This window comes from Hippopotamus amphibius, chromosome 2 (assembly GCF_030028045.1).
Source record: "Hippopotamus amphibius kiboko isolate mHipAmp2 chromosome 2, mHipAmp2.hap2, whole genome shotgun sequence".
In the NCBI taxonomy this organism is placed as follows: Eukaryota; Metazoa; Chordata; class Mammalia; order Artiodactyla; family Hippopotamidae; genus Hippopotamus; species Hippopotamus amphibius.
This window is the reverse complement of record NC_080187.1, coordinates 186,013,333-186,035,180: the sequence shown is the minus strand read 5'-3', so window position 1 is coordinate 186,035,180 and position 21,848 is coordinate 186,013,333. Positions and strand designations below refer to the sequence as shown.

The 21,848-nt window shown below is 40.9% G+C and overlaps 1 protein-coding gene and 1 pseudogene across 1 annotated transcript in view; both read right to left on the bottom strand.

Annotated features, from left to right (window-relative positions):
* Nucleotides 1-21,848, bottom strand: part of STARD9 (StAR related lipid transfer domain containing 9) — a 127,921-nt gene that overhangs the window by 89,712 nt on the left and 16,361 nt on the right.
* LOC130846676 (importin subunit alpha-1-like) lies at nt 2,241-3,725 on the bottom strand (annotated as a pseudogene).

The following is a 21,848-nucleotide window of genomic DNA, read 5'->3' as shown; positions in this document are numbered from 1 at the left end:
TGATTGAACTTGGTGTACCCCCAAAAAAATAATAAATAAAAAAAAAGTAAAAAACAGAGTTTTATATTCATATAGCTAGTAACATTTACTAAGCAATTATTTTGTGTTAGGCTCTCCTCTTAGCACCTTAAATGTTATTAATCCATTTAACCCTCACAATACATCTATGAGTGCAGTTACTATTACCAAAATTCTCTAATTTTCACATGAGAAAACTGAAGTCCCATGGGTAGTAAGTATCTCTAAAGAGAGCTCTTGCTTTTAACCACTGTGATATTCTGCCACTAGCAAAGTAACTGTTCACCAGAATTATCAGGAAAGGCAAATCTTATCTGGTGCACAGTAAACTATTACCCTACAATTTAAAATTGTTCTTCAAGGTTTCCTTACTTCCTGTTGTTTTGCTTCACACTGGGAGAAACTTTACCAAGTCTCCTTTTCATCATTTCTAAATAGCAGTCTCAGTAAAATTTTGTTATAGCCTTTGGCCAAAAACAGTAAAATCTGATCCTTCTGCCATTTGTTAATCACTTTTGGAGTCTTTTTGCTCCACTAACCTTTTCATGTGCCCATGAAGACAATTATAACCTCATCCCCAAATTTCACCCACATTGCTATTATTATTATTATTATTTGCACACGGGCTTAGTTGCTCTGCGGCACGTGGTATCTTCCTGGAGCAGGGATCGAACCCGTGTCCTCTGCATTTGGCAGGCAGATTCTTAACCACTGCACCACCTAGGAAGCCCCACATTGCCTTTAAATGACCAGAATTTGAAGCTTTATTAGAGACAGACACGATTACATATTTTTCTTTCTTCGCTGCTTTTCAAACTACAAAGAACACCTACTTTTTGTATCAAGTGAAAAAGTACAATGCATGAAGAAAAAACTAACCTTGCATCCCTACCTCACCCCTAATCCTACTCATTTGAGTATTCAACAGGTCCTCTTCAAGCACTGAGGGAAGGAAGGATATAACCAAGAGGTATGTCCTTCCATACCTTTCTCCACATATATAAGGATATACAGTTCTTAGTTTTTATTTTCATTGAAATAGACACATATAATGCACGTCAACCTGCAACTTGCTTTTTATCACATAACATAGAATGAACATAAGGTTATTTCCCATAGATATAACTTCCTTTTTTCATGCATACACACAGCCACAGTTACACGAACACAATTCAAAATAATTGGGGGACTTCCCTGGCGGTCCAGTGGTTAAGAATCTGCCTTCCAATGCAAGGGACGTGGGTTCGATCCCTGGTCAGGCAACTAAGCCCACGCACTGCAACTTACTGAGCCCGCGCTCTGGAGCTCACGCTCCACAACTAGAGAGAAGCCCGCACGACGCAATGAAGATTCCCGCCTGCCGCAACTAAGACCGGATGCAGGCAGATAAATAAATAAATAAATAAATATTTAAAATAATTGGGCTATCATGCAGACTGTGGGGGGAATGCTTCGTTTTATTTCCCTTTTATTTGCCTCCCCTCTTTTCCCTTCCTCTTTTCCTCCCTATACATTAACTCCCACCTGTGGGTAACATGTTAACAACTAGCATTGTTTCTTCTTCTTCCCACAGTCATAACCATAAATGCACACATACTCACTCACAGATTCATGGGTGCTGGTTACTTCTTTTAAAAATGGGATGTTATTATACACCTTGTTTTTCTCAGTCAACATCATCTCATGGAAATTCTTCTAAGTCATCTGCAATATATTCCATGGTGTACATGTACCAAGATTGAGTCAACCATTCCCCTATAAAATGGGCAATCACTTGTTTCTACTATTTTATCCCTATTCAAAATGGTTCAACAAATTTCCTTGAGCATATATCCTTACATATTGGTGTTTTTTATTTTTATAGAATATGACCCTTACCCCTAAGCACTCCAAAGTATAAAGTCTAACTTCCTCTATTAGAACTGCAACAAAGCCTGAGGCCTCTAGGCCCTGACTGCCTGCTGACCCTTAGCTGCTGCTGCTTTTTTTTTTTTTTTTGAAGTAAAGAAAAGGGTGAAATAATCTTTATTTATAGGACACTGTAAGATATGAAATTCCACTTAAAAGTTAAGAAACACATTGAGAGGAGAAGTTTCATACAACATGCACATTTTGGAATTGTTCAAGTATAGTTTCCCTGTAAAAAGTGGTTTCACAATAGAGTTCTTAGTAGAGAAACTTATACCAAACATAGTACATGTTTGGTAAAACAAACTCATGTTTCAGCTGTACAATCTAAAAGTTAATGGTCCTGGAATGCCATCCTGTACTTGGAATGTACAGCCTTCAGTGGCAGTTTCTGGCACAACATTTTGATATTCTTGTTCCTCCACAGGGAAGTATTTCTCAATCAAGCTTAATGAAGCTTTGTACACAGAGTGATTTTCATGGCTTTATAAAGCTTCAATTTTGTCCAAACCTCTACATTCTTCAATTATACTAAGTTTCGCAGTTTCATCTAGTTTCTCAGCAGCCTGGGAGATACTTGAAATGGCATCCAGAATAACCAGGGTAATTTTGGTGTCTTTCACAGCTAAGAGGTTCATCAACAATTCTATTATGCCACACTGAGCAATCTGTCACACAATCTGTTTAACTGTTCCACCACTTTTATAGTTGGTCACAGACCATACAGCTTCCTTTTGTGTCTTAAAGTCTGCCTTAGAACGCCAACGAGGAATGGGACTACTCCATGATTCACAACTCACCGTATCTGGTGCTGGTGGCCAGCTATGATATTTGACACTATCCTTGTATCTGCTAATACTTCTGGACATCATGATACAGGAGACGAACTAAAGTAGGAAGAATTTGCTCAACAGCATCTAACAGGGATGCAGGATTCCTGTTGCAACAAAGGTCTGAAAGTGTCCAGGTAATGTGCTGCAAGTAACCACATGCTAAAGATGACATATTAGGAACTGCAAGAAGAGCCAACAGTGGATCAACTGCACCACACTTGATAACAAATTCTTGGAAAACTGAACCATCACCTGCAATGTTTCCAAAAGCCCATAAAGCTTGTTCACTGATGTAAGCATGGGGAGACGCCAGCAGAGAAATGAATGCTGGGACAGCACAGCCCTAGTCTGTTCTGATTGATTGACTGATTGATGCATGCATGCTGTACTAGGTCTTAGTTGCGGCACTTGGGATCTTTAGTTGCAGCATGCATGTGGGATCTAGTTCCCTGACCAGGGATTGAACCCAGGCCCCCTGCATTGGGAGCTCAGAGGAAGTCCCAGCCCCAGTCTGTTCTGATGTCCTAGAAGCAATGTGAGTGAGCACCCAAGCAGATTCGAACTGAATAGGACTAAAATCAGTTCTGCTAAAGAAGGTCACAAATTTTGGAATCAAACCAGATTACATTGTCTATGGGGGTGCTGTTTTAACTAGGCGGCATTTTCCCAGCAGCTTGAGTAGCTTGGAGCTGGCTTTCCAAATTGTTGCTATTGATGCCTTTGACAGTGTCATCAACAGACCAATTTACACTTCCCTGGTCGTTCTGGTTTTCTTGCAGTGGAGAAGCAGCAGCCTCAGGAAGCAACCTTACATTTCTCCTTTTTAGCACCTGGTCATTCTTCTTAGCTTAGCTTTCCTCAGCTCCACATTAACCAGTATTCAGTGTGGCCTCATTTCTGTACTATCATGCCCTTGAATCTGTTAAGGCAGGCAGCTGGTGAGTTAGCATTCTTGTTGCTGGACATGGTTATGAGATACAGGGAGAAAGCTACAGAGCTGGCTCGGGTTTCCACAGGAGGCTGTGCAGACCCTACAGCTTCCTGACTTAAGAAAATTTGGAACCAAAAGTGGAAGGAAGCTGAGACACACTCAAGTCTCTATCTTTCTAGATATTCTCTAAGCATGTGATTTCCCCTGATTCTTCAACCTCTTGCCACGATGTACCCCAAGTGATTTTACCCACCACCCTGCAGAATACTAGAAATTCTCTCCATTCTATTCCAAACTCATGGGAGTTAGCTGTAACTTCACAGTGCCCCTAGTAAAATGCACATGCTATCAGGAAGGAGAGAAGGATACATTGTTGTGAATAGAAAAGGGATTGGAGAAATTATTGTATGCTGGCTAAGATCATGATCAGGTACCAGAGAAGAAGATGATGATGATAACACTTACCTAGCGTTTATTATCTGCTAAGCACTTCTAAGTGTTTTATATTTACTTACTCATTTAGTCCACAAAACAGCTCTGAGGTAGGTATCAGTATTCCCATTTTGCAGCAGAGTTAAATGAAGCACAGAGAGGTAAACGGACTAGCCCAGAATCACAGATTTCCAGTAATCTGTGAAACTGGAAAATAAACCATATTTTTAATCACTATATTCCACCACCTTTCATCTAGGAAGGAGATGGGATGTCAAAGAGGAAAGTCTTGGGTCCTTCTGGTGTCAGACCCTAAAATACGCCCTCTCTACTGAATGTGACTCTTATCACCCTTATCAAAAGATAAAAACAGAAATCTCTATTTGTCTAGGGCTTCTTTTTCTGAAATGAAAGAGTAAAGAAAAAGAAAATTGCACATAGCAGCAAATACACAGAGTATGATACACATACCGCACAGAGAAACGTAAATTCCTCTTCTCTATTTAAGACCCTGATTCCTGAAGGAATCAGGAAAACTGGGCTTTGAGATCACCAAAACATCTTTGTTTACACAAGATTTTGCTATTTCTAACAATGCTTTTTTGCTAAGGAATGTTCTCATGGACAACTGTCCAAATAGCATGTGTGATCTGGTAGGTCCCATATGCGATTTTCATACTCTCTGGACATTAGCAAGGAATTCATAGGACAGATAGATGGGTATCTAGCTCTAATGCTTCCCTCCTCCCTGCAAAAGGACAGATTCCTTAGACAGGATCCTGTGAGAAAATATGAAAGATGGATTTATTGGAATAGAATCTGAAGACTCTTGCCATCCACAGCCACTTCTAAAAAGACAACCACAACTGATTCCTTGATCATAATCTGCCATATTTTATGTCATTTAACCCTGTTTCCTAGGCCCCATCTGACTGGGCCCCAAGCAAAGCAAGTACAGGCAAAAGAGACACTGTCAACCATTAGATGACCCCAAACAAGAATGCTAATAAGGGTATGTCAAATTGGATAAAGATTAACGGACATGATCAACTCTCTCAGGGAGCTCTGAATGGGAGACAGAGAGCTGCTGTTGGCCTCCTACAGTTACTGCAGTAATGAATAATGTTCCACTGTCATGTGGCCTGGCTGTGTGACTGTGGACAGTTTCCAGTTGCCTTATTTCCTCACATAGCCTCTCATTTATGACCTATCGTGTGAGACAACCTGATCACCTCTCTCCCATGCAGCTTGAAAAAGCCCTATCACAATGGCAGGTTCAACTGTCAACAGCAACATCACAAAGCAGAATCACTGAGCAGCAGTCACATGACAAGTGGACTTGTTAGCAGCTTGCCCAGCAGCTGGTCTGGACAAAGACAATGAGAGTGGCAATATGGAAAAATGGTTTGATCATCAGGTGTGAGGGAGTCTTTGCTTATTCACAGGCAGAATCCAAGAGGGATAAGCTGTTTCACTGCCTTCAAGGTAGTATACAAAATAAAGGAACACTGCAGATCCAGGAGAAGGCCTTCATTCCATCAGACAGAACTTCCAAGAGCTAGGGTATCTACAATAATTGAGGCAAATCATCTGGGAAACTTTCCATTCCTAATAAAGATCTATGAGGCAAGAGTTAGCAAATTTTTTTCTATTATGGGCCATACAGCAAATATACTAGGCTTTATGGGCCATTATGGTCTCTGTTAGAACTATTTGACTCTGCCCTTTTGGTACAAAAGCATCCATAAACACTACATAAACAAATGCGCATGGCTATCTTCCAATAAAACTTCACTAAATCAGGTGGTGGTCAGATATGGCCCACAGGGTATAGTTTGCCATCCCTAGTTATAGGGCAGAGGTCCTTTTTAGAGCCAACTTCTTAAAAAAAAAAAGTGGCTTTGAAGGTCCCAAGAGGAAAAGGAAACAAAGTAAAACTAAAGAGAGACCTGCATATATGAAAGGCCTTCTAATCCTTTGAAATACATTAAAATCATTTATCACTGAAAATAAAGTGAAAGTATATGGGCAGATCACCTTGACTGATTTTCTTACAATAACTGGTATTGTACCAAAGTTAAAGTCACTCAATAAGCTCAGCATTGAAGAGTCATCAGTCAGGACAAGCTTAGTTAGGTTACTGCAGCAAACCCCTAAAGCACAGTAGCTTAAAACAACAAAAGTTTATTTCTGGCTCATGCTACCTATGGGTCAGTAGGGAGTCTTGATGGCTGTAGCTTCTCTGACAGAACTATCCATCTCCAATGTTACTGATCTTGGTGCCAGAAGGAAAGACGGCTTTGGAAGGGCATACTCCAGCAACTGAAGGCTCAGACATCATTTTTCCTTAAAATATACTGGACAGGGGGACTTCCTAGGTGGTGCAGTGGTTAAGAATCTGCCTGCCATTGCAGGGGACTTGGGTTCAATTTCTGCTCCAGGAAGATTCCACATGCCACAGAGCAACTAAGCCCATGTGCCACAACTACTGAGCCTGCACTCTAGAGCTCGTGAGCCACAACTATTGAGCCTGTGTGCCGCAACTACTGAAGCCCACGCGCCTGAGCCCGTGCTCCACAACAAGAGAAGCCACTGCACCACAATGAAGAGTAGCCCCTGCTCGCCACAATTAGAGAAAGCCCATGTATAGCAATGAAGATCCAATGCAGCCAATCTAATTTAAATATGTTTATATATGTATATATACATATATATATACACACACACACACACACACTGGACAGGGACTTCCCTGGTGGTGCAGTGGTTAAGAATCTGCCTGCCAACACAGCTAAAAATAAATAATAAATTAATTAAAAAAAAATACTGGATACAGCTCATCATATAGGCCCCCCCCCCCACACACACACATAATGGAACCAGGAAGTGAAATTCTATCACACAGCAGGAAATGAAAAGCCATGAATATCCATGAGCAGCATGAGTGACTATAGCGATAGTTAAGCCACTTTTACCTAAATAATCACAAAATGAGATTTTCTTATTAAAAACATATTTCTGATATATTGGTTAGCCAGAAACCAGTCAACTTCATTTACATTAAAATTTCAAATTTTTGGGTATATTCTTCCTTAGTGTCTAAGGATTTGGTAATGGCAGGACTTGAGGTCATCACTATGAACATCAATTCTCTTTTTTTCACTTTGGCTGTGTTGGGTCTTCGCTGCTGCCCACGGGCTTTCTCTAGTTGCAGCAAGTGGGGGGTACTCTTCGTTGCAGTGCGCAGGCTTCTCAGTGAGGTGGCTTCTCTTATGGCAGAACACAGGCTCTATGTGCTTCAGTGGTTGCGGCACTCAGGCTCAGTAGTTGTGGCACACGGGCTCAGTTGCTTTGTGGCATGTGAGATCCTCCTGGACCAGGGCTCGAACCCGTGTCCCCTGCATGGGCAGGCAGATTCCCAACCACTGCACCACCAGGGAAGTCCTATCCTTTACTATTTTCATATGCACCAGCCAGCGGGTATGCTTTAATTTCCAAAAGTCAGTATCTGTGTCTCTTTGTCTCTTTTTTGGACAACAGGTTACTGAGATGCCTTTTAAGAGCCAAGTGTTCTTTAGAAGGCAGTTTTTTTTTGTTTTATGAATTTTATTTATTTATTTATTGGCTGTGTTGGGTCTTTGTTGCTATGTGCAGGCTTTCTCTAGTTGTGGCGAGTGGGGGCTACTCTTTGTTGTGGGGCATGGGCTCCTCATTGCTGCAGCTTCTCTTGTTGCGGAGCATGGGCTCTAGGCACGTGGGATTCAGCAGTTGCAGCACATGGGCTCAATAGTTGTGGCACACAGGCTTAGTTGCTCCTCGGCATGTGGGATCTTCCTGCAGCAGGGATGGAACCCGTGTCCCCTGCTTGGCAGGCGGATTCTTAACCACTGCGCCACCTAGGAAGCCCCAGAAGGCAGTTTTTACCAATGACTGATGGGTGCAGGGAAACTCAGGACATTCTTGATTAGGAAAACTAATCTCTGTCTTCAGAACACCTCTGTGGAGTTGCTTGGCCTCCTCCTTCCCTTGCTGGTCTCAGTTCCGCACTCTACTTACCACTTCTTTTCCAGCAATACCTCCTAATAAATGACTTTTACACAACTCCTTATCTCAGGGTCTGTTACTGAGGAAGCCAGACTGAAAATAGCCCACTCACAGCTTAAGGGCAGAAAGGCTATGCAGCGCTATAGAAAGAGGCCAGGATTTGGATTCAGGAAACTCCAAATGACAAAGTTCCAGCCCTACAACTTATTAGGTAACAGCAGTCTTTATCAACTCTTCTAAAATGTGGAAATAATGGTACCTACCACAATAATTTCATGACAAATATGTGTGACGATGACAATACACGCGAAGGCACTTTGTAAACTAGAGAATATTACACTAGGAAGAAGTTAGCTCATTTAAGATAGGTGTTCCCCAACTTCTAATTCTTCCCTCAACCTGTAGTTATGACTATGCTCCCCACTGTCTACAAATAATAGAAAATTTGTAAAGTGGTGGTTCTCAGATTTTAGCATGCATCGTAATCACATGGATGGCTGTTTAAAAAGTTTGATGGGCCCCATTCCTAGAATTTTTGATTCAGTAGGTCTGAGGTACAGCCCAATAATTTGTATTTCTAACAAGTTCCCAGGTAATATCAATGCTGCTGATCGGGAGACCTCACTTTGAGAAGGAAAACTTAGCCACCTCTGCAGAGTGAAACTAATAGAAGCCTACAGTGGTCCTACCTTACTACAGAGAGAATTTATAGGAAACAGAGACTAAGCCCTAAAAAACTTACTGTGAAGCAGCTCATGCAGCTTAATACCAAGAACACAAATAACCCAATTCACAAATGTGCAGGAGACCTAAATAGACATTTCTCCAAAGAAGACATGCAGATGGCCAACAGACATATGAAAAGATGCTCAACATCACTAAGCATTAGAGAAATGCAAGTCAAAGCCACAATGAGGTATCACCTCACACCAGTCAGAATGGCCATCATCAAAAAATCTAGAAATAATAAATGTTGGAGAGGGTGTGCAGAAAAGGGAACTCTCCTGCACTGTTGGTGGGAATGTAAGTTGGTACAGCCACTATGGAAAACAATTTGGAGGTTCCTTAAAAAACTAAAAAATAGAACTACCATATGATCCAGTAATCCCACTACTGGGCATATACCCAGAGGAAACCATAATCCAAAAAGAAACATGTACCGTAATGTTCATTGCAGCACTATTTACAATAGCCGGGACATGGAAGCAACCTAAATGCCCATCAACAGATGAATGGATAAAGAAGATGTGGCACATATATACAATGGAATATTACTCAGCTATAAAAAGGAATGAAATTGAGCTATACGTAATGAGGTGGATATACCTAGAGACTGTCATACAGAGAGAAGTAAGCCAGAAAGAGAAAAACAAATACCATACGCTAACTCATATATATGGAATCTGAAGAAATGGTACTAATGAACCCAGTGACAGGGCAAGAGTGGAGATGCAGATGCAGAGAATGGACTTGAGGACACGGGCTGGGGTGGGGGGTGAAGGGGAAGCTGGGACAAAGTGAGAGAGTAGCATAGACATATTTACATTACCAACTGTAAAATAGATAGCTAGTGGGAAGTTGCCGTATAACAAAGGGAGATCAACTTGATGATGGGTGATGCCTTAGAGGGCCAGGACAGGGAGGGTGGGAGGGAGTCACAGGAGGGAGAGGATATGGGGATATATGTATAAATACAGCTGATTCACTTTGGTGTACCTCAAAAACTGGTACAAGAATGTAAAGCAGGTTATAATATACAATTACTTTACATCATACAAACCAAATGAATAAACCTATATTCTGATACTTTCATAAGTAATCAGAAAACTATTTTTTATTTAAAATATATTTATATGTCTAAAATATGGAAATATGAATGATCTAAGATGTCATCCTTTCATGTGAACATGTATATAAAAATTTTAAATAAATATATTCATAACAAGTATAAAATTATAAAAAAAAAAAAAAGAATGTAAAGCAATTATATTCCAATAAAGAGCTTAAAAAAAAATTACTGTGAGATTTTTTTCCCCATGCTGTGGATGTATGTCCTCATCTTAGGAAATAAATGTGTGCAAGCAAAGTTGGCTGTGAAGAAAATTTCAGTAGAGGAAAATTCCTATATTCCATCTCAATTCCATACTGACTTGCATTTAGTTAAAAAAAAAAAAAAGAGGTTCAGATAGTTGTCAATCTAGTGTCATGACAGATGTTAAACAATAAGAACAACAATTTATTCACTACTGAAAGGTACCAGGTAATAGTCAAAGCATTTACAGGCATTTTTAATAACTTACTCCTCACAACAACCCATGAAGTAGATATTACCATCTTCATTTTACAGGTGAGGGAAATAAATCAGAGAGAGGGCCATAAAGTTGCCTAGAGTCATACAGCTAGCAAATGCCAGAGGTGGGGTTCAAACCCAGGCAGGGTGGCGCTACAGTCCACAGTCTTACCCGAAAACAACATTGCATGATGGATGATTTTTTTTAAAACTCTGACCAGTTTACAAAATTCTAACTATGATCTTTCTCCTTATTGGCTCCCCTTTATGTATATACCTTCCATTTCTATGTGGGCCATATGGTCAAGCGTGGAGCTACCCTAAGCACAGGCATGGCTCCCAGGAAGCTTGCCGGTTGCTTTGCCTGCATGTGGATAGTAACTTATAATGCTGAGCTGTAATACAGTCCTACACACAATGATGAAATATGGCATACGCTCATCCTGAAGAGTACCAAGACTGAGAAGGGGTGAGAAACAGCACACGTACTAGAACCTCACTAATCTACTGTTTTGAAGATATTCTCCATGACATCACTTTTTTGTTAGAAATGCACTTTTCCACTTTCAGTATATTTTCTAAATGTAACACAAAGTAAGAACAAACTAAAATGGGGACTTCCCTGGTGGTCCAGTGGTTAAGTCCCTGTGCTTCCAATGCTGGGGGCAGGCACGGATTTGATCCCTGGTCAGGGAACTAGGATCCTGCATGCTGCGCAGTACAGCCAGGAAAAAAAAAGAAAAGAAAAGAACAAACCAAAATACACCTCTATAGCTAGAAACCAGCCCAGGGCTGAATGTAAGAGGAGATTAATTGGATACTGACAGCTGCAAGTCAGAAAAAGAAGGGAAGGCAGAATTTCCTTGGTGGCACAGTGGTTAAGAATCTGCCTGTCAGTGCAGGGGACATGGGTTCAAGCCCTGGTCCACTAAGATTCCACATGCTGCGGAGCAACTAAGCCCATGTGCCACAACTACTGAGCCTGTGCTCTAGCGCCCACAAGCCACAACTACTGAGCCCGCTTGCGCCCTAGAGCCTGTGCTCCTCAACAAGAAAAGCCACCGCAATGAGAAGCCTGCTCAGTGCAACGGAGAGTAGCCCCTGCTCACCATAACTAGAGAAAGCCTGCACACAGCAACGAAGACCCAATGCAGCAAAAATAAATAAATTAATTAAATTAAATTAAAAAAAGAAAAAGAAGGGAGAGCTGAGGAAAAAGGCTGGCAGGGCTGTGTTTGGCCTGCCTGCCATCTCTTAAATTCAGTGATTAGCAGGGTAGACAGGCACATTACCTCGCCTCTCAACATCTCAGAGTGTTCACTGGAAAAAAGCCCCAGGAAAGAGCTTCATAACGTATTTTAGCAGAGCGCAAGGGGGACTTTGAGGTGCTCATAATGCTCTATTTCTTGATCCGGATGCTGGTTATGTGCGTATGCTCAGCTTGTAAAAGTTCAAGTGGATAGAAAATTTGAGCTGTTTACTTATAATATGTGAATATATAATTTTTCTCTGTGTATATATTTCAAAGTTTTTAAAAAAAGTAGTTCTGTTTCCTTACCAGCCAAAAATAATGACACACATCTGCTAAAGAATCTTTTCACCACACAGTCTCTTCTACTGCAGAAGCTGGTTCATGAAAGATTGACTGAGCCAGAGTAGGGGTTGTGAACATAAAGTGGGGTGACAGTGAGGGCTCGGGTCACGTTCACTGAGGGCTTCAGAAGCCTTCAACACTGGACCATTTGGGCAGAGTGACATCACAGCGGGGGAGGAAGAAAAGAAGAGCATTTCCTCCCTTCTTCCAAAATGCCCCCTGTCCACCCCCATCAACTTCAGCAGCAAATTATGCAAAAGAGCAGCAGTCCCAGGAGCTGAATCCCTAGATTCAGGGATGCCCTGGGCTGACTGTCACGAGCAAACCTGAGCAGGCCCCTGCAGTACTAAAGGGAACACACACATCACATATCTAAGGCAACCACACACAAGGTACACAGTACACGCTCAATTAACACTGACTGAATAAATAAATACATAACCTGTGGACCCAATCCAGAATACACACCATAAATGTGTGCTGAGCATAATTAAACGATAGCTGTTCTCTGTGTCGCCCTTAAGTGCTGCCTGCATGAATTCCACTCACATGATCTTTAGCCAAGACATAAATCATCAGGTCAGTATCCTCCACATAGCACTGTTTCCATATTTTTGAATGTGTTCAGGAGGGTTCTTTACCACCTTTTGTAATGGATCCCCTCAGGGAGCACTCTGAGGGGCAGTCAAGTACGGCAAAGCTGTTTCAAGTTGTTGGAGTTGCTAACACCACTTTTCCATAAGAAGAAAACAAGCCTGGAGGATGGAGTTTCTGTTTTTAACTTTCATTCCTGCCTAAGCGGAAAGTTTTCCTGCAACCATGCTGCTAGGAGCAAATTTCCTGTTTTTAATATTGTTTAGTCTGAATGGGTCTCTAGAGACTAATCTTAATGCTGGTGAAGCAAATGAGCTGAGCCCCCAAGACAGTTCTAATTTCATAGTTCGGATCAGCCAGCCCAGCTGAAGCCCAAATCATTCTCAGCAACCCAAGGTCTAGTTAAAGAGGTTGGTTTTGTGTTGATGTGAACTGCATCTGCCTCATGCATCCCACTGGCAGGCGCATGCCTTCCTCCCTCAAGCCACACTTCCCTCCTTCAAGCCTGAAGACTGCATAGTTTGCAGAAGACAGAGCTGCATGCAAGAATCATAAGACCTCTAACCACACCCGTCTTGTGGCACTTGTGCCTCAGGCCCTCATTTCAAGTCACCTCAACCAAATAAACAGCCCTGGACTCCAGCCTTGGTCAACAGCCCTGGAATAAAGGTGCTTCTTGGCGTTGTCACAGCCACTTATTAATGTGCATGCAAAAGACAAAAAAAATTAATGATTGAAGAGAGACCTGACAGTGGTGAGCATTCAGCTCAAAAATTACTTGCTGGTGACAACAACCAAAAGATTGCACTGACACAAACCTGGACAGTCACTCAGGAACTTGGGACTGATTTTTAATGAAGCATAGTTAATAAGCCTCTAAAAACCCTAACAGAGCTGGCGAATGCCTAAGAGATTCATTCTCTCTGGTGATAAATGCTTCTATATGGAAGATGCTGAGCAGATGAGGTTCATCTTTGCTTAAAAATAAAGATTTGGAAATTAAAGCCGGTAGAATTTAGGATAAAACTAGAAAACAATGTAGGATTTCATCTCATTCAAAGACATACATTAAGATTCTTCTGGATTCAAACTGGAGGTCCTGCATGCACTCTTTCCTTCCCCAATATGAAACTGGACACCCCAGGGTACTTCACAGATGAGAAAGAACCTATTCAGAAAAAGAGGCACCAAGCAATACTGAGTTGTGCCCTGGGAAGGAAAGGAGCACACTGGCTGGCATAGTTAGTGCACAGACCCCAGGCTCCTTCATGGGCATTTCTGGGTACATTTCACCACTTTCACTGTTATTTTTTTGGCCGCACCTCATGGAATGTGGGATCTTAGCTCCCCGATCAGGGATCAAACTCTCACCCCCTGCAGCGGAAGCCTGGATTGTTAACCTGTGGACCGCCAGGGAAGTCCCCATTTCACCACTTTTTTTTTTTTTTTTATAAATTTATTTTATTTATTTATTGTCTGCATTGGGTCTTCATTGCTGCACACAGGCTTTCTCTAGTTGCAGCAAGTGGGGGCCACTCTTCCCTGTGGTGTGCGGGCTCCTCATTGCTGTGGCTTCTCTTGTTGTGGAGCACGGGCCCTAGGCACGTGGGCTTCAATAGTTGCAGCACATGGGCTCAATAGTTGTGGCTCACAGGCTCTAGAGCACAGGCTCAATAGTTGTGGCGCATGGGCTTAGCTGCTCCATGGCATGTGGAATCTTCCCAGGGCAGGGCTCGAACCCGTGTCCCCTGCATTGGCAGGCGGATTCCTCACCACTGCGCCACCTAGGAAGTCCCCCATTTCACCACTTTTAAAGTCCACTTCAAAACCTTGCCTCTGGGTCGGAACAGGTGAGATGAAGCATCCATTTGCTATAAAGTGGGAGCTATTTATTGTATCTCAGAAAGTGATTGGGTCAACTAGAGCTATTTGGGGGATGCAGAAGAAAACACCCTGACTGCACCTGCAGACAAGCACTTGCTTCAGATATAAAATTTAAAATAGGTGGTGTCCTCCACATAGAGCGAGGCATCAACAGGGAAGCTGGAAAACACATGATCCTCATTACGGCTCCTGGGTCTTTTCCTATGGTAAATGGACAGTTTAACGGTGCAAATTTTTCTAATTATCAGCTCATTCATGTCACACGACAAACATCAGAGGTAAGCGCACAGTCAGGAGTAGTTGGCACACACAGCAGACCACGAGTGTAGAGGAAAGAGCAAGGCTTTGGAGACAGCAGATCTGGGTTTCAGGCTGGGCTCCACCTCTTAGTAGTGTGGCCCTGGACAAGTTACCTAACCTCATTGAGCCTCACTTTTCACACCTGTACAATAGAGATGATAATAACCCACTCTTGGGGTTGCTGTTAGGAGTGAATGAGATGAGTCAGGTACTCAGTTCAGGACCTGGAACAGAGCAGGTTCTCAAGAAGTGGTATTTTCTTTTCTCACTTCCCACTTAGGCGAGCTATTCATGAGAACATTCTCCAAAACTAAGCACCACTTTTCCAAACCCTGAAATCAAATCTCTAAACTCCATGGAAATGTTGCCAGATGCTTACTGAAGGAGGAAGTTGCTTCTATTTCCTCCAAATCTCTAATGTGGGAGAAAAGGAAAAGCAATATCAGGCAGAAACCACTACATGCTTGTGCTTTAAACCATAACACCACCACAAATAAGATGGGGTTAGTTTTTTAATAGGGGAGGAATAGGAAAGAAAAATATGTAATTAAGGGTCTCCATTCCTGTCAGATCTCTTCTCATCTGAGCAGAACTGCTGTCTCCTCCAACTGCACAGAAGCTGCATTAGCTCTTCCTCCAACATCAATTTAGCACATATCCCCAGAAAGCATTTGTACTTTGTCCAGCTGCCTAACTACAGAGACAAGAATTGAGCAATAAAATGACTAACAAAGGAATAATCCCCCACGTCAAGGAAGAGAAGCAAGAAAAATGAGTTTGCGCACAAGCTTCTGTTTACCTCTTCCGCTCCTGGGGACCAGATACAAGATGCTGTTTGTATACAGATGATCATGAGTGACTTCAACTGTTTCTGCCCTGAGACCAACTTTCTAGGGACTCTGCCTTTTCCAACTTCTAAATACAAACTGGGGAATGCCTGGGCACATCTGGTCACCATTTGATTTCAGGCTGCTATTGTGTTCAGTCTGTGGGGGGAAGTGAGACTATAAATAGCTCATGCTCCTCTGCCTCACACTTGAAAAATGAGAAACCATCCACTCTGCCTTTCCTGCAGAGAGAAGAGAGGTTTTCACTGAACTCAGCTCTCTCATAATGATCATAAATCAGGTTAATATGCTAAGTAGCCAGCCTCAATCAAATGATTCATACACCTATTTTATAAGACTAAATGGTATCTAGAATGAAACCAGGAGGGACCTCCAAGTTAAGATTAGTGAATGATTCATGTGATACTTTGAGAAATCACTGATCTTTTTGGAAACTCACTAAGCTGTGTAGTTAAATCCATGTGTGTGAAGCACCACCTTCAAGTCTTAAGAAGAAATGCCCTTCCCTATTTTGGAAGAGAACTACAGGTTTAAATCCTATTCAATATAGCAATCATGCTGTGGACTAGACTTTTGGACAACCTCCCCTCCCCACCCCCAACAAAAAGGCCTACCTCCCTTTTCAAGTTCTTTCAAATGCTTAATTAAAATATTTACTACAGTATTTGCCACACTGTGAAGTAATTAACTCTGTCTCCCTCTCATTGTGTTTACCCATGAAAAACTCTGAACTAACAGCTTGTCGTGGGTAAATACAATGTCCAATTCTTACTGGTTATGTCCAATTCTTGGCATATTTTTCAGTAGATGTATGTTGAATGAATGAATGAATGAATAAGGTAAAACAGTCACATATTACATGAACTTAGTGAGCTTTCACAAATTAAAGATACATCAAATTTAATGTTGATTTAAGGGAAAAGTGAGAGAAGAGGGGGCCAACCAGATAAAAGTAAACAAAATAAAGATATCAACAGACTGTTTCCCTTCATCCCCACACCTGCTCAGGATTCTAAAAAGGCTATTTTTGCTGGAAACTGAGGTTATGTAAATGTATGTAAACCACAGACTAATTAGAGCCTGTATACAGTAACAACCACCCCTAACTTCAGATCCTGGAAAAGAAAATATGAAGCCAAACTCCTGTTCCCAAAAAATGCAATTCAGAAAGAACAGCAAGCAGCAGCAAAGATAATGGATAGCTAAGACCTACAACTGGAAATGCTCCAAAATGCTTCATACTAAATTATCAATTTCTGATTCTGTCTTTAGAATACAAGGAAAAGTCTCCTGTCATGTTCTAGAAGCCACAGCATGTTATCACTGTGCCTGTCAAAGGATGTGACTGCCTTTGGTTTAGAAGACAAATGCTAAACTAAAATCTGCTCTGCTGAGTCCATACAGCAAATCACAAACCAACGTGGATCATCTGCTGACACTGGAATCATGCTATATGGTTTCTCAGATATAAATCAAACACAGTCTCCATCTTTTCAGTGTCCAAAATATGATAGCTGAAGTAAAGTTAAAGAATATACTAATAGAAGGAAAATGACACCAGACAGAAATATGGATCTACAAAAAGAAATGAAGATCACTAGAATTGGTAACTACATAGGCAAGTGTATAAGATTTTTTTCTTATTATTTAAATTCTTTAAAAAATAATTTACCATTTAAACAAAATTACTGACAATGTATTATGGAGTTCATAACATGTAGACATAAGATGTATGACTTGATAGTATAAAGACTGAGAGAGAAGAAACAAGTATTTTAGTGTATCTTATTTTATGTGGGAAGTAGTATATTATCACTTAAGTATAGACTGTGATAAGTTAAAAATGTATACTATAAACCCTAAGGCAACCACTAACAAAATAAAGACTTAAAGGTAATAAACCAACAAAAATAAAATGGAATCACAAAAATACTCAATTCAAAAAAGGCAGAAAAATACAAGAAAAAAAGGGGGGGGGGATGGACTTCCCTGGTGGCACAGTGGTTAAGAATCTGCCTGTCAGTGCAGGGGACATGGATTCAATCCCTGGTTTGGGAAGATCCCTCATGCCACAGAGCAACTAAGCCCATGTGCCACAACTATTGAGCCTGTGCCCTAGAGCCTGTACACCACAACTACTGAGCCCACATGCTGCAACTACTGAAGCCCACACACCTAGAGCCTGTGCTCCACAACAAGAGAAACCACCCCAGTGAGAAGCCTGCACATCACAATGAAGAGTACCCCCCCGCTCACCACAACTAGAGAAAACCTGTGTGCAGCAACAAAGATTCAATGCAGCCAAAAAAAATTTAAAAAAAAAAAAGAAAAAAGGGGAAGAGAAAGGTCAAACAGGAAAAAAAAACAAAAAGCAGCAAAATGATTGTCATAATTATATCAGTAATTACACTAAATGTAAATGGTCTAAATAGCCCCGATTAAAGGCAGAGATGGTCTGATTAGGAAAACAATGCAAGATGAAATCCATATATGCTGCTGCCTACAAGAAATTCACTGTAAATATAAGGACATAAATAGTTTAAAAGTTCACAGTAGCAAATTATGGTATACTCACATAGAATGTTACTATGTGACCATCAAAAAAGTGAGGTAATCATATATACAGATATGACAGGGTCTCCGAGATGTATTAACTGAACAATGCAAGATGTAAAATATGTGTCTGCAACCATTATTTTAAAGAGAAGAAATATACAACTACATGCTTAGATGTACACAGATGATCTAGGAATACACACAAGAAATTGATGACAATGGTTGCCTCAGCATAGGGAAAGGAGGTACCTGGAGATAGAAAAGAGACTTAATTTTCACTGTACATCCTTTTGCACTGTTTTTTCTGCCATGTGCATATATTACCTATTTTTAATTAATAAATTATAGGTTTTGGGGGTTTTTTAATAATTTTTTTTTGTCAATCTGGTGGGTATGAAATGGTCTATCTCTATGGTTTTTATTTTATTTATTTATTTATTTATTGGCTGTGTTGGGTCTTCATTGCTGCACACGGGCTTTCTCTAGTTGTGGAGAGCAGGGGGGCTACTCTTTGTTATGGTGTGCAGGCTCCTCACTGTGGTGGCTTCTCTTGTTGCAAAGCATGGGCTCTAGGCACATGGGCTTCAGTAGTTGTGGCACACAGGCTCAACAGTTGTGGCTCACGGGCTCTAAAGTGCAGGCTCAGTAGTGTGGCACATGGGCTTAGTTGCTCTGTGGCATGTGGCATCTTCCTGGAGCAGGGAATTGAACCCGTGTCCCCTGCATTGGCAGGCGAATTCTTAACCACTGAGCCACCTAGGAAGCCTTAAATTATAGTATTTTAAGAAGAAAAATATTTTTATTAAAGAATTAAGAACAAAAGGTACTTTCACTAGCAATATATAGAACTCTGTAAAGAGACTTCTTCCTTGGTATAGAAACAACAGAGAATATAATGTAGTAATAATAGCAACTGATATTTAATCTTTCTAATTTTTTTCAAAGTCCTCCCAAGCCTAATACTTGATTTTATTTTAACAATATTCCTGTGTGTTGATAGGTGGGGATCATCATTCCCTTTTGAAAGATAAGAAAATTGAGGCTATTTAAATCACATAATATAAAGTTGTCCCACTAGACCAAAAGACATTTAAGGTTCTCCTGAGATGGCAGTTATGTAAGTGGATATGTTAGTGTCTCAAACAGCTTCCTTCTTATGTCAGATAGACAGACAAGTAAGAGAGATGTCGATCAGGGAATAATTCACATTTTACAGCCAAAGCAAAAGCACCATTACCTGGGCCTTGGGAAAAGTAGTCATCAGTTCAAAGTTTTATAATTTAAGGTACAAGATATCATGTACTCTAGAATTTTGTTACTAAAAGTGTAGTCCTCAGCCCAGCAGCATCTTAGGCTCCAACACGGAACTCTTGGATCTGAATCTGTTTCTCTAACTTTAATTACTTTCACATGCACACATATCGTCTGGTGATCTCTTTAAAATGCAGATTTTGATTCAGTACATTTGGCTTAGAGTCTGAAAGTACACATTTCTAGCAAGCTCTAGGCAATATCAAGGTCCACATTTTGAGGAGCAAGGCTCTCTACTTCTGTGTTCCCAAAGAGTAGGAAGCATGTCCTCTTTCTTTCATTGTATGGAGGCATCTGGACAAGCACAATCCTTAGTAAAGCTCAGCAGGCACATCCAGAATGAAAAACCAGTAATGTGCTCCTGGGAAGCATTTTTCTACAATAAATCAGAACACTCCTACCACTCTGGAACAAACAGATCTGTATGATGCCCTAGGGGCAGACTCTCGAGAGACCAGGAACAATGGAGATACCATGGCCCCAAACCAAGGGTGTGGAAACAAAGGAAGGCAGTGGCATACGAGCAACAATGTATAGCCTATTAGAACTTCTAGGAAAAAAGTCTTGAATGAGACATTAGATTTGCTCAAAATCTGATCAGCATAAAAGGCAATATATTGGGGCTTCCTAGGTGGTGCAGTGGTTGAGAATCCGCCTGCCAATGCAGGGGACACGGGTTCGATCCCTGCTCCAGGAAGATCCCACATGCTGCGGAGCAACTAAGCCCGTGCACCACAACTATTGAGCCCATGTGCTGCAACTACTGAAGCCCACACGCCTAGAGCCCATGCTCCACAACAAAAGAAGCCACGGCAATGAGGAGCCTGCACACCACAACAAAGAGTAGCCCCCACTCACCACAACTAAAAAGAAAGCCCGCACATAGCAGAAAAGACCCAACACAGCCAATTAAAAAAAAATAATAAATAAAAAATAAAATAATAAATAAATAAATAAAGGTAATATATCAAGTGAGGTAAAGCAACTAAGCAAAACTCTGTGTCTGTCATACACACACAAAGACACTCATAGTTTGTGTACCCAGCATCTAGTATAATGCTGGCATACAACTGATAAATATTGAGTGAGTGAATGCTGTTTCTATAGCCCTGTAACCCAGGATACTCCACCTCCTGCCCTCAGGTTAAATATCTTCATGGACTGTATAACATAGCCTGTATCTACTGGATTCAGCTAAGTATCCAGGATGCTCCTGAGGCCACTGTACCAGAGAACCTGGGATTAGCCTCCATATCCCCTAGGAGTTTGGCACAGTGTAGAGATGGAATGTGGCAGTCTGGCCTCCTGGAACACTTGGAGAGGTGGACACTATGACTACATCCTCTTAGCTTCACCCCAGACTGGCACCACCTAATCCATGTGTACAAGAACATACACATCTTGTACATTCTTGCCCTACAATCTTTGCTTATTACGACTTTTCTTCTGACGGAAATGACCTCTCTTGAACTCATTCAAAGTCATCTATGGACAATGTGTTATTCCTCTGGATTCCTGAAGTACTTAATGTAAGTATCACTCAAGTAACACTTGAATGCTTGGTATTGTTGATTATTTTTATTATTTTAAAAATTATTTATAAATAATAAATATAAAATTATATATTTATAGTAACAATATAAACATATTATTATTATATTTATATTTATTATTCTTATTCCCAGTAAGACTGTAAGCTGAGGGCAGGGATCACATCTTACATCACTCCATAGTCCCCACAGCATTCAGCCCCACTGTGTTGCAGATGATAGTTGCTTCGCAAATGCTTATTGAATGAATGAAAGAAATGTCACTATGCTAGAAAATGTAGGATATTCAAAGATGGATGAGGCCTAGTCTGCCTTCAAGGATCTAATAAAATAGATAAGTCATGTACCCAAAGAGCATTAATTTAAATTAATATACAGAGTGTCACAAGAGAGTAACGAGATACGATGAGAATCTAAGGGATGGCGACAATGTCAAGGAGGAAGTACCATTTTAACTGGGTCTTAAAGAACAAGCAGCATTTTGAATAACAGGAACTGGGTAGGTAAGATATTTTAATATATTTTCGAAAGAGGAGCCAGCATGAGCAAAAAGCAAGGAAGTATATGGCATTTAGGAAAGATCAAAAACCAAAATAATCAGGATAGCCTGAAAAAGAAATGAGAAAGGACTATCCCTGTCCAATACTAAAAAGTAGTAAAACAGTATGGTATATACTTTTATGAATATTTGAAAACTTCTGAAGTAGTATATTTCTGGCACAAAAGTACAAATAGATCAATGAAACAAAACAGTT